At 40.1% G+C, this 11989-nt stretch overlaps 1 long non-coding RNA gene across 1 annotated transcript; it reads right to left on the bottom strand.

Moving 5' to 3' along the window:
- Positions 1-6575: 6575 nt before the first annotated feature.
- On the bottom strand, positions 6576-10152 carry LOC106563363 (uncharacterized). Its single transcript, XR_001319237.2, has 4 exons — positions 9723-10152; positions 9445-9588; positions 9083-9140; positions 6576-8713 (listed from the first exon to the last, which is right to left on the bottom strand). It is a non-coding gene; the product is annotated as an uncharacterized lncRNA (long non-coding RNA).
- Positions 10153-11989: the final 1837 nt, after the last annotated feature.

The raw sequence follows: 11989 nt of genomic DNA, 5'->3' as shown, positions 1-11989 counted from the left end.
GCAATTCCATTTCTCCATGGGACACAGTGATGGGACGCTGTTTACGGAGTTTTGAAAGCGTATGTGTATCCCTCTAGCGGCTACAATTTTCTACAATTTTACCTGATTCTGAGACAAAACAGACGTAGACTGGAAAGTGACAGGCCATCCAGCAGTTCCATTGTTGCGGTTGGATCACATTCCGATACGATTTCCTATCTAAAATACATGAACCCAATGTTGATTGTCATGTCTTATTAGCTATTAAATGGTCAGCAGTAATCAATACAATTGTGTAACTAACCAGGATTGGAAAATATAGAGTAGGTTAGGCCAGGGGGCTGAAGTCAGATTTGGCAATACACAGCAAAGGCATAAAAAAACCTAACACTCAGAATTCCATTTGAATATCCCACTTGTAGCCTACAGTAACCTATGTCTGTGGTAAAATATTGTGCATCACTAAAACAAAACTGTTGATGTTCAGCACTCCCACCAGCAAAACTGCATTGTAATGCGTCCCTAGTTGGAAATAGAAATTCTCATCACAAATTTTGACAGAAATGTAATGCTTTACAGCACCCTTTCATGGCTTTTCCCTGAGACAGTCAGGAATATTCATGTTTCCCCTTTTGTCCCCCTGTGGGTTCTTTGGTATAAATGTATGCTTGGAGAACTGGACATTTCCACCTACCATAAAGTAAGAGGGAACAAACATTACATATTTGCCTAGCCCAAGCCATATTGTGTTGTGACTTTGTCGTGGCAAGATGGCCACATATTTCCATTTGTGCCTTAGGAAGGGGAAATAACATATGGTAACGGTAAGAGAGAGCACAACCCTGGGAGAAGGTTTCAAGTGGACCACAAAGTGTTAAGTTGAAACCTCAGCCAAAGAAAAGGGATAATGTTCTACTTTTCCAACCCCCATACAGTAGATACACTCATTCTTCTAAGGTCTGGCTGTCTAGTGACCTCTACTGACCTCATAAATACAGTCTTGTTCTGTGTTGGTCTGGGTCTTGGCCTGCAACACCTAGTCTATCTCTCGGTCAAGTCCCACAAGATTGGCACTTACATTGCACTGCAATTATACCGAGCACACCAACAGTTAGAGTAGTGATGTGTGCATACTACTTCCTCTTATGTCTGGGTCAGGAGATTCAAAACTCTGAGTGATCTTAATTCCTGTACTCAACTCTCCTCTCACAGGTACACTATGTACCAACTGGAGAAAACAGCTGCAGTGTGCATTAAGGTATGACAATTGCTCTCAATTTTACTATAACCTGCACGCTTCTAGTGCAGTGTCACTCACATTCAAATCAGCCAATTGTTTCTACGGCCTGGAGATTATACAGGGATGATAGTGTAACAGTGTAGGTTCCGTCCCTCTCTTCGCCCCAACCCGGGCTCGAACCAGGGACCCTTGCACACATCAACAACTGACACCCACGAAGCATCGTTACCCATCGCGCCACAAAAGCCACGGCCCTTGCAACGCAAGGGGAAACCCTACTTCAAGTCTCAGAGCGAGTGACGTCACTGATTGAAATGCTATTAGCGCGCACCACCGCTAACTAACTAGCCATTTCACATCGGTTACAATAGCATTCCATTTTAACCCATGACCAGTGATGCTGCGTGTCATTGTGCCCACCATTTATTCTAAGTCTTCTGGTAAACTGAAATTAGCAACCCTGGCCTGCAATAACCCTCTTACATGAATGGCAGCTTAGGTCAACCCTGGGTCAGGGTTGGAAATAAGAGCAATGGGGGGGTGGAGGGTGCTGTTCTGGATATTGCCACTACAATGGATATTCTGGATATTGCTCCTACAAAAAAACAGGAGATGCTTTCATGTATCCAGAGCATTATGTCAGAGTGATGAGCATCGTGCCATTTAAAGCAATTGTGTAATGCTGGTTTTATATTGCGTAATCATTTTTGTGTCTTGAAAAAGCATATTAGGAGATCATTTGCAATTTCTGTGTGCCTGCTTTGCCAGAATTCCAGATTATTCATGTCAGCATTGACCATTGGTGCCCTTCACCTTGATGCAATGATCAAAACACACCCGTTTGAATTATACAATGAGAACTGGTGCAGATACAGATGTAGGATCTTCATTCGAGCCAGTTTGCTACAGTAGGAAAACAATCCTGCAGCAACAGGAAATTTGAATTATGTGGATTCTAATTAATGAAAAAAAAAATGTGTAGGGGTTGATTAATTTTTCGTTAGAGCAAATCAAGTCTTACATTTTAAAGTGGAAATTACAAACTTTAGAAGCTTTTTTAAGCCTTGAATACACTACAAGCTTGAATTTCCTGCGGTGCAGGAAAATTCTCAGCAACAAAGGAGTGATCTGTACTGTAGTTTCTCTTCTGTACTGCAACATCCATGAGATGCCAGAATAATAAAAGACGGTTAACTGATGCAGTTAGGATTACCATTTAACTTCCAATGCATGCAAAGGCATTTGGGTTTTTCTCTCTGGCCACTCGTTATGGACAGATTACAGTTTAATACTTGCATGAGCAGAACAATCTGGGAGGGGAGTGACAGCTTGGAGAGAGGCAGCATGAGCAGCGGTATGCATGTGCTTGGAGTGAGGGGAGGACCCTGTTCTCCAACAGCAAAAGTGTGTGTGTCAACTGACTGAAGTCAAACAGAAAAAAAACACTGTCCACTATAATCCATTAATGCACTGGGCTTAATCTGCCACTGTGGTAAAGTGCAAACCTAAATGCTCTCTCCTCTATTTTTTTGTATGATCCAGAAAAGGAAAAAACATACATCACACTGACAACACTAGGGAAAGAAGTGGTGAGAATGTCATTCCATGACATACAGTGCATGCACAGTACATTTGGATAATGTTATGTCAGTTGTAAAATGGTAGTTAGCTATGAAATGAAAACCATCACGCATAGATTATTTCCAGAAAACATTTGGTTATTTCTGGGGAGCAGGTAAATGGCAATTCCGTGCCATAAACTATACTACTGTATGTATTACATAGTAACGAAAATAACAATTTCACATGTACAAAAATACAACCATAAATCATATCTAATATTTTTTCATGCTTATGACATCTCTCAGTTAAGCACGCTTAGCATCTTAGGGGAGACAGTTCAGCAGGGCATTTCAATTTACTACAAATATATGACTTGCCCATGGCATGATATGTGACCATTGGTATGGATTAAATTCTTGGAAGAGTCTTGACACAAGTAAGAGATCATATACATTGCACTGCTACATTAGACTTGATTTGGTGACGCCAATACACCAAAACAGGTGTAAGCAACTAGATTCAGCCGCGGGTCGCTTTATGTCGAAGCGGATGGTCAGGGGGCTGGAACATAATTATAATAATTTTCAGAAGGACAACCATCTCTGCAGCACTCCAATAATCAGGCCTTTATGGTAGAGTGGCTGGACGGAAGCCTCTCCTCAGTAAAAGGCACATGACAGCCCGCTTGAAGTTTGCCAAATGGCACCTAAAATACTCTCAGACCATGAGAAATAATGTTCTCTGGTCTGATGAAACCAAGATTGAACTCTTTGGCCTGAATGTCAAGCGTCACATCTGGAGGAAACCTGGCACCATCCCTACGGTGAAGCATGGTGGTGGCAGCATCATGCTGTGGGGATGTTTTTCAGATGCAGGGACTGGAGACTAGTCAGGATCGAGGGAAAGATGAATGGAGCCAAGTACAGCGAGATCCTTGATGAAAACCTGCTCTAGACCGCTCAGGACCTCAGACTGGGGTGAAGGTTCACCTTCCAACAGGACAACAACCCTAAGCACACAGCCAAGACAACGTAGGAGTGGCTTCGGGACAAGTCTCTGAATGCCCTTGAGTTGCCCAGCCAGAGCCCAGACTTGAACCCAATCGAACGTCCCTGGAGAGACCTGAAAATAGCTGTGCATCCAACCTGACAGAGCTTGAGAGGATCTCAAATACAGGTTTGTCAAGCTTGTAGCGACATACCCAAGAAGACTCAAGGCTGTAATCGCTGCCAAAGGTGCTTCAACAAAGTACTGAGTAAGGGGTTTGAATACTCATGTAAATGTGATTTTTCAACCCCCCAAAATCATACATTTGCTAAAATAAAAAATGTTTTGCTTTGTCATTATGAGGTATTAAAATAATTTCATCCATTTTAGAATAAAGCTGTAACGTAACAAAATGTGGGAAAAGTCATGGGTCTGAAAACTTTCCGAATGAGAGAGCACATGTTTATCTCCAGAGGTTAAATTAATAAAAATTACTATAAAACGTGATCATTAAAGTAACAAGGTTGACCTTAAGAGGGTTGACAATTTCATCTTAAATCAGCCATTACTCCCCTTGTGACAGGGGGAATGGAAGCTTATTGTGTGCAACAGGTAGGAGCAATTCAATGTAAGCTTCCAGTAACAAAATGAAACTTGTTAAAACATTGCTAGCAATCTATCTATGGGTAAGGTGTTATGCCCGACGCACTCAGTTTTCCACCATAAAACACTAGAAAATTGCCAAAATGAGTAGAACCAGCTCACCTGCTTTAATTAACACTATTATTTGACTATTAGTTGTTCAATGTTTCTTTTGAAAAATTATTTAAAAAGGAATAGTTTCACCATATTAAAACAAGAGTTCAGTTCATGTAACAGGGTTGACTTTAAACCTGAGGGACAAATGTAAATGAATCACATGAAATAAATAACAATCTTCAGAAGTGACATTGTCAAAACAACAAAATAACTAGGGCTTTACAATAACGAAGAAAACATGGGATTTTTTGGGGGTTAAGTGAGTTAATATCATCATAGAAGTCGGACAAACATGACGTAGGAAATGCCAAAATGGGGATTTTCAAAGAAAACAACGTATTTCTTTTTATTAAACACACTACTACTGGAAGTTAGTATGGTTTACTTTAGTAAGAAAGTAGATCTATGGGATCCAACTGTTAAATTAAGGGCTCTATTCAATCAGATCCACTTTAGCTCATAGCGGTTGTTTTTGCGGTGTCAGAGGTGGAACTGCATTAGGGCTGTAAAATTCACAAGCGGCTCATGTCATTACAGAATGTTAAACATAGGTGAAATAAATCATAAATGAATAATTCACTTTTGACAAAATTACTCTGCCCAAAAGGCACTCTATTTGTGGAATGACCATCTTGCAGTACAAGAAGTGTTCAGGAAAAGTCACTTTTCAGTGACCGTAATTGTGTCTGGTGTGGAGAAAGTTTTAATACCTAATTTTGTGATTACTCATTCATTACTTTACTTTATCATGACATTTCCTATGACTCTATCACCCTCGTCATACGCCAAGAGTCCTGGGGGATGCCCACCGCAGCCATTTCAACCCTTCACTTGTACCAATTCCTCATTCTTTCCCCGCAAACTCCTCCGGTCCTTTCCTTATATTTCCTTATCCAAGAGCTACATTATTAGCATTAGCCTCCAGCCTCAGAGCGACGTTGATTGCGTTGTCTCTCTCCCTCTCACCTTGGCTGCCACAGAGAGAATCCTTGACATCTACACTCATCACATTACATCTCTCCTATTTCCTGCTCACATCCAAACAAGCCCTTCAATTAACCTTTCGCCAAGCCCCGCCCCCCTTGATTACTGTTGCAACCTTGGACAACATTTCCCGGGAAGCCCAATTCAACCACTGCCGAAATCCCCTCCCAATGATCTCAAACTGTGTTTTTAATACACGTTGGAATTAAACACATACTATCCCTTGCTAAAAAGAAAACTCTTGGTTATGTTGTGGTGGACTGTCATTACAATTGCTTCAATGGAACCTGGTAAAATTATGTTTGTAGTGCGGCTAGCCACTGAATGGCTCTGAATTCACTGTCAGCATGCAGTCAAAGCTATAACCACTTTAGGAGCAAACTAGTGCTCTCAAATAGTATACTGATGTTAACAGCAGATGAGTTATATTCATAACATCGCTAACATACATTGAGAAAACAAGTTATATTAAGTGGCAATCTATCTAGTGTTAGCAACAATTGATGGTTAATCAGATTGAGAGCAGGCGAACCAGATAAGCTTGCAAACAATGTAACAAAAGTATAATTTCAGATTCCGAAAATACTCCAACAGGCCCTGCATTTTAGGAATCACAGTAGCAAATACAGGTAGCCTAGCGGTTGGAGCGTTGGGCCAGTAACCAAACTGTTGCTAGTTTGAATCACTGAGCTGACAAGGTGACAAATTTGTCGATGTGCCCTTGAGCAAGGCACTTAACCCTAATTGCTGTAAAGGCAGACCCTGGCTGTGACCCTACTCTCCAAGGGTGTGTCAGGGGGAGTTGGGATATGCAAAAAATACATTTGTGAAATAGGATAAATAAAAGCACCCACCTAACTATTATCATCATCCTGGTGCATTGTTAAATTATTTAGCTATTCAAGCATTTTTTTTTTTTTAACACTCAGTTTTTGCCATATCCCTCACTGGCTTTCATGCAATTTAAATGTGAACTTGTCCGAGGTGTTGGACTCGAGGACAGTTGCTATTCATTGGAGAGCTGCAGTTGGTTGCCCAAAAGTCTGGGGCGGGGTTTAGCGAAGGATCAGTTGGGCAGCTTTTGGCAGCAAATTGCAACAACTCATCCTAAAGGTTAATGGAAAAATCCACAAAAAAACAATCTTTTGGTATTTTTTTATTAGCCCACAAAATGTTTTCCATGTCAGTAGTCAAGTTTAAGACATTGGACTTTCAAGAAGCAAAGTGTCATTTGCCACAACATGATGATGCGTTTTTCAACATCGGACTAATTAACAAAATACCAAAATATAGTTAAAAAAAATATATATATATTTTCTGCTTAGTCACTCACTAACTCAATTTGACGGAAACAAAATCAGGTTTGACAACATCTTTTACAAACTCAACATTTCCTATTTTGTCCTCTGCTCACCAGATCACAACGCCAGCATAATATGCTGAGGCAAACATTGTTATTATTCCTATACCCAATGTGACTATTTTCTTGTTAGGTTACACTTAATGTTATAGCCTCCACACACACCATCATACTCATTTTGCCATCCCTTAACTTTTGAAATGCACTTTCATTACAAGCACTATTAGATTGCTATGTGCCCCATCATTGGGTACTTACTTAATCAAAACCAATTCTGGAAACTGACCAACCAACACACAAAGTGTCATTTCAGTCCAAATCAACTCTGCAGAAATGAATTGAAGCTGGCAGTTGAAGTGGAGAATCACACCCACTTTGTAACTTCACAATGTGGCCCATATACTTTCCTTTAATCACTCACTGGTACTGAAGCATGACTGATGCATAAAACACTCCTTCACTCCTTTAACTTATAGCAGAGAGAGAGAAAAAGAGAAAACGAGAGAGAGACAGAAAAAGGGACAGATACAAACAGAAAGGGGAGAGGAGAGGGAAAGAGAGGTACCACCAAGGACACACAAGACGTTAAAAGAGAGGCAATGCAGACAGAAAGAGAGAGAGATCCTTCAAAAGATCAGCTGGCGAACGGTTGAGCTCCGCGAGGTGTTTGGGTGCGAAAGGAGGGTGATCACAAGGGTGATCATCTTTTCCCTCCCCAGCCCCAGGTCACCTCTGCTCCTAGACACAATCAACACTGAAACAACAATCTAATCAGGATCACAAGACCCAACAGCTGGCACCCTCACCTCTTGCCAGGCTGCCCTAATATCCAACACATGATAGACACAATCCTATGCAATCCAATGAGCTCCATCAGTTCAGCCATCAGTTATCTCGCAAGCCAGTGCCATGAGAGGACAGATTGAACCCCTATTGCATCAGAAGTGGGGTGGTCTTGACTGGAGGGCAAAGATTAGGCTCAGAATGTAACTGAGAGGAGTAGAGATTCTGGGTTGGAGTACTGGTGTTGTACCCTTGAGGGAAATTGTTTAACCTCAGTAACCAGACATGCAAATTAGATGAATTTATGATTTGTTTAAACTGGTGGCAAAGGACGTTTAGGGATAAACCTAACACCAGGGTCGGGGTCAATTCCACTAATTAAATTATAATTAAATTCTCTCTCCCTGTAAATTCCATTTAATTCAATTCAAATTCCAGGTCAGTCTTTGAATTCAGATGTACAGTAATTCAGTTCCTTTGAATTCCAATGTTAGATAATTCCAATAATTAAATTCCCAATTCAATATTATCCCCAACAATTCAACAAATGCAAATTCAGACTTTCAGGCTGATCTTGTCACTATTCAGACAGACATCCTAGCTATACTGGAAATATAGGAATAGAAATTTAAATAATTCAAAACAAACCCTACCCTTACCGAAAAAACAGGCTTCTGGCAAATAGTTGTGGCAAATTCAGTATGAATATGCAGATTAAAATCAAGTTTCTGGGTATTAACAACATTGACATGTTGTATCTACATGAACCAAATCACATTTAACTTTAAATGAACTTGCTTCTCACAGAGAACTAAACATACTTAATGTACTAAATATACTAAACAACATGTACTGCATTCAATGTCTTATCAGATAAAAAATAAATCCAATACAACTTGAAATCATAAACATTCTTGTGAAGACGAGATTAAAAGTTCATTTACAAAATGTAAATATTTAAAACAACAAAAACTAAATCAAACCCAGTACAGAACTATTGTCTTTTTGAGGGTGGCGGCTCTGTGGAAGTCCTTCGTCCAAAGCTTCTTGGATGCATGCTATGAAACAATCAGAAAACACAAAACAAAAGCAAAATGAGGATACTGAACACATTTTCTATTTTGGCATCTTAAAAGGTTGACTCGGTGACTAATTGGCTTTGGAAAAATGAGGTCAGACTGTTAAAGTTGCCTTGATGTTGCTATACTTCTTACAGAAACTGGCATTCTAGATATTTTTCAGCAAGGGAAACAATGTTTCTGCCTTGTATAAATACTATATAAACAAATGAGGTATATAGCATAAACTGGGACTTAGGCCTACTAAATGTACCTTTAAACTGTTCCTAGAGAGCCATATTATACAAGATGTTTCTCCAGCTTAGTCTCAACACAAATTATGATATTCAATCTAGACTAGGGACTTACCTATTAGACAACTGTCTCCTAATGATTATCTCTTCTTCCTCAGTCAGGTGTATAAGGCCTGGGTGGAAGAAAAGCAACATAACATTGAGTTATGCCTAGTATGGCAATTCATTATTTTTAACTTACATCTCGAAGCCATGCATGCAAGATGCCTTGACCTGGTGCACACACATTTCTCTGTCCTCTGATTGACACCTTCAATCTGTCTTTTTACATTGTAACTGACTGCTTCTAGAAAGACAGAAAGAGCAATACATGATGAAGATGAGCTAGCTATTTGTTTAAAGCAATGAAATATCTAATTCTTACAAAGAATGAATGTATGGGCTACATTTATGAGAATAATACATGCATTTGCTTACTTTATCAAGCTTGAAGAAAATCACTGATTTATCACTCAAAAAGTTTTATGAGCGAGTGCACCACAAACATCTTTCCAGGTTGTTGATGCCATCCTCCTCCCAATACAGCTTCTTCCAACACCACGGGGAGGGAAGGGTATACAACTGCAAAAGTTTTGCTTTTAAGTCAAGTCAGCTCATATTGTTGCTACCTTAGTTGTGCTAACTAACATGCAACTGAACAGTGACACTAGCATATTTACATGCATATTGGTATTAAAAGACTACAACGTATTCACCTAAAAATATAAGTAGCAAATCATTAGTTAGCTAGCTAGCTAGCTATCACATTAATTGTGCAAAAATATGCTAGCTAACGTTAGCCAGCTAGCTAAGCACTAGCCAGTCAGCAGCACTGACAGATTGAAACTGGTATCAACAAAATGTGTTTCACTCTATCCCATAAAACATGACATTGCTAACTTGGCATCAATTAGCTAATAATTTTTAAGTTTGGGTTCCATTTTCTAACAGATTTTTCGAATCCCCCTGATTGGTAGTCAATGGTTACTGGTCTTGGAACTCGTGTTCAGCAGAAACGGCGTCTGGTAAACTGTTTGTCACTCGTGTCAATAAATAGTTGCCATATGTTTGCCATAGATTCAAATACAATCTTGAGAGAATTGTTTGCCAGAAAAGAACCTCTGGTCAATACATATTATTGTTGCCAAATGTTTGCCACACATTCAACACTTGTGGCAAACATTCGAAAACCTCTGGCAACATTTTGTTACACACTATTTAGTTTGCATCAAATTTGCCACATACTTTCGGAATGTTTGCAGCAACAAATTAATTTTTGTAAGGGTACATACAGTACATTTGTTATACTATGTGCATTAATTCTATTAAATCGGAAATGTAAAAATATTGAATTCCAATTCAGTTCCAGAGATGAAATGTTTTTACATTTCCAATACAAAAAGGTTCAAACAGTCTCATTCCAATTCAATTCCAATTTCTTAACTTGAAATTGTATAAATTTGAATTTAATTCAAGGTAAAATCTCCACTTCATGAGTGAATTCAATAATTGAATTGGAATTGACCCCAAGTTGACGGTTATGCTTCAAGATCTTGTGTATCGAATTCTACAAGGAACGTCAAATTATCATTATCACCAACTCTATCCTTGATCAATACTGCTTTGAAGATATCTAAAGTGACATCATCGTCTTCAAATAGAACTAACGTGTTTCTAGTAATCAAACTACAACTTTACCACTGCCGTAGGGCTCTGTGGGATACAATAACTCTTGAGGACTTGCCCTCGGTTTAACATTTTTGGGTAAGGGGCGCAGAGTCAAACTATGGCCCAGTCCACAGCACACACGCATCTGCCACTGCTCCTGCCCCATACTACGTCTCGTCTGGTCAATAGAGCACATCCATATGGAGATGGTTAAAACCCTCATTAGTCGGCTTACTTTAAATACAGTCACAGTAACGCTTGTCCATAAAAGCACAAAGCAAAGTGGTTTCTGCGGCGGCATTAACCAGGTCGAGGCATCAAACCCCTGTTCGCTCGAGTGATGGCTGAAACCTGACTGCATTCCAAGAAATGAGAAGGAAGGTTTCTGGATCTTTTTTGTTGTTGTAGCCTGGGTGAGGAAGGATGGAAAACTTTTAAAAAAAATGTATGATGGTATGGTCCATTGGAAGAATAATGACTTGGTTTTATTAAAAACATACAGTATTGCGAAAGTCTAGCTTGAGGGTATAAACAAGAATGGTAATTTCTGAGTCTGTGCCTAAAAACTAAACGAGGATCCAACAATGGGACATTGTTTTATTGTTTGAGCTTTTTCGTGATATCCAATTGGTCTTGTCCCATCCCGCACTGCTTCTTGACACACTGCTCACTTAACCGGGAAGCCAGCCACACCAATGTGTCGGAGGAAAGGCTGTACTACTAGCAACATGAGTCAGCGTGTGCCCGGCCCACCACAAGGAGTCGCTAGAGTGCAATGAGACATCCCAGCTGGCCAAACCCTCCCCTAACCCGGACGACGCTGGGCCAATTGTGCGCCACCTCATTGGTCTCCCGGTTGCGGCTGGCTGCGACACAGCCTGGGATCGAACCAGGGTCTGTAGAGACGCCACTAGCATTGCGATGCACTGCCTTAGACGGCCGCGCCACTTGGGAGGCCCCAAACAATGGTACATTCTGGAGAAGCCTACAGAGAACACTGGATTATGTTACATGCCAAAACCATCTTCAATGTGACATTTTGCCTGTATTGAACAGGACCCTAACTTGACTCCATTTGAAAATGGTTTTGAAGTTAGAGATATGTGTCTACAAGTGAAGCTTTCCAGCTAAAGTATGTTAGTTTGACGGTTGGATAATGGTTCCCAAAAGTGTTTGAGTGACATTTGCTGGGCCTTTTGATTCAGACCTTAAAAGTTCTGATCTGTTTGGTGGGCAGATGATTTGAAAAAGTGGCTTTACCACTCACTTTAAAATATACAATCTGCAAACAGGAGAAAGTTTGCAGAGCTATTGA

The sequence above is a fragment of the Salmo salar genome, chromosome ssa11 (assembly GCF_905237065.1).
Source record: "Salmo salar chromosome ssa11, Ssal_v3.1, whole genome shotgun sequence".
Taxonomy (NCBI): domain Eukaryota; kingdom Metazoa; phylum Chordata; class Actinopteri; order Salmoniformes; family Salmonidae; genus Salmo; species Salmo salar.
The sequence above is the reverse complement of the archived record's forward strand: the minus strand, read 5'-3'. Positions and strand labels throughout refer to the sequence as shown.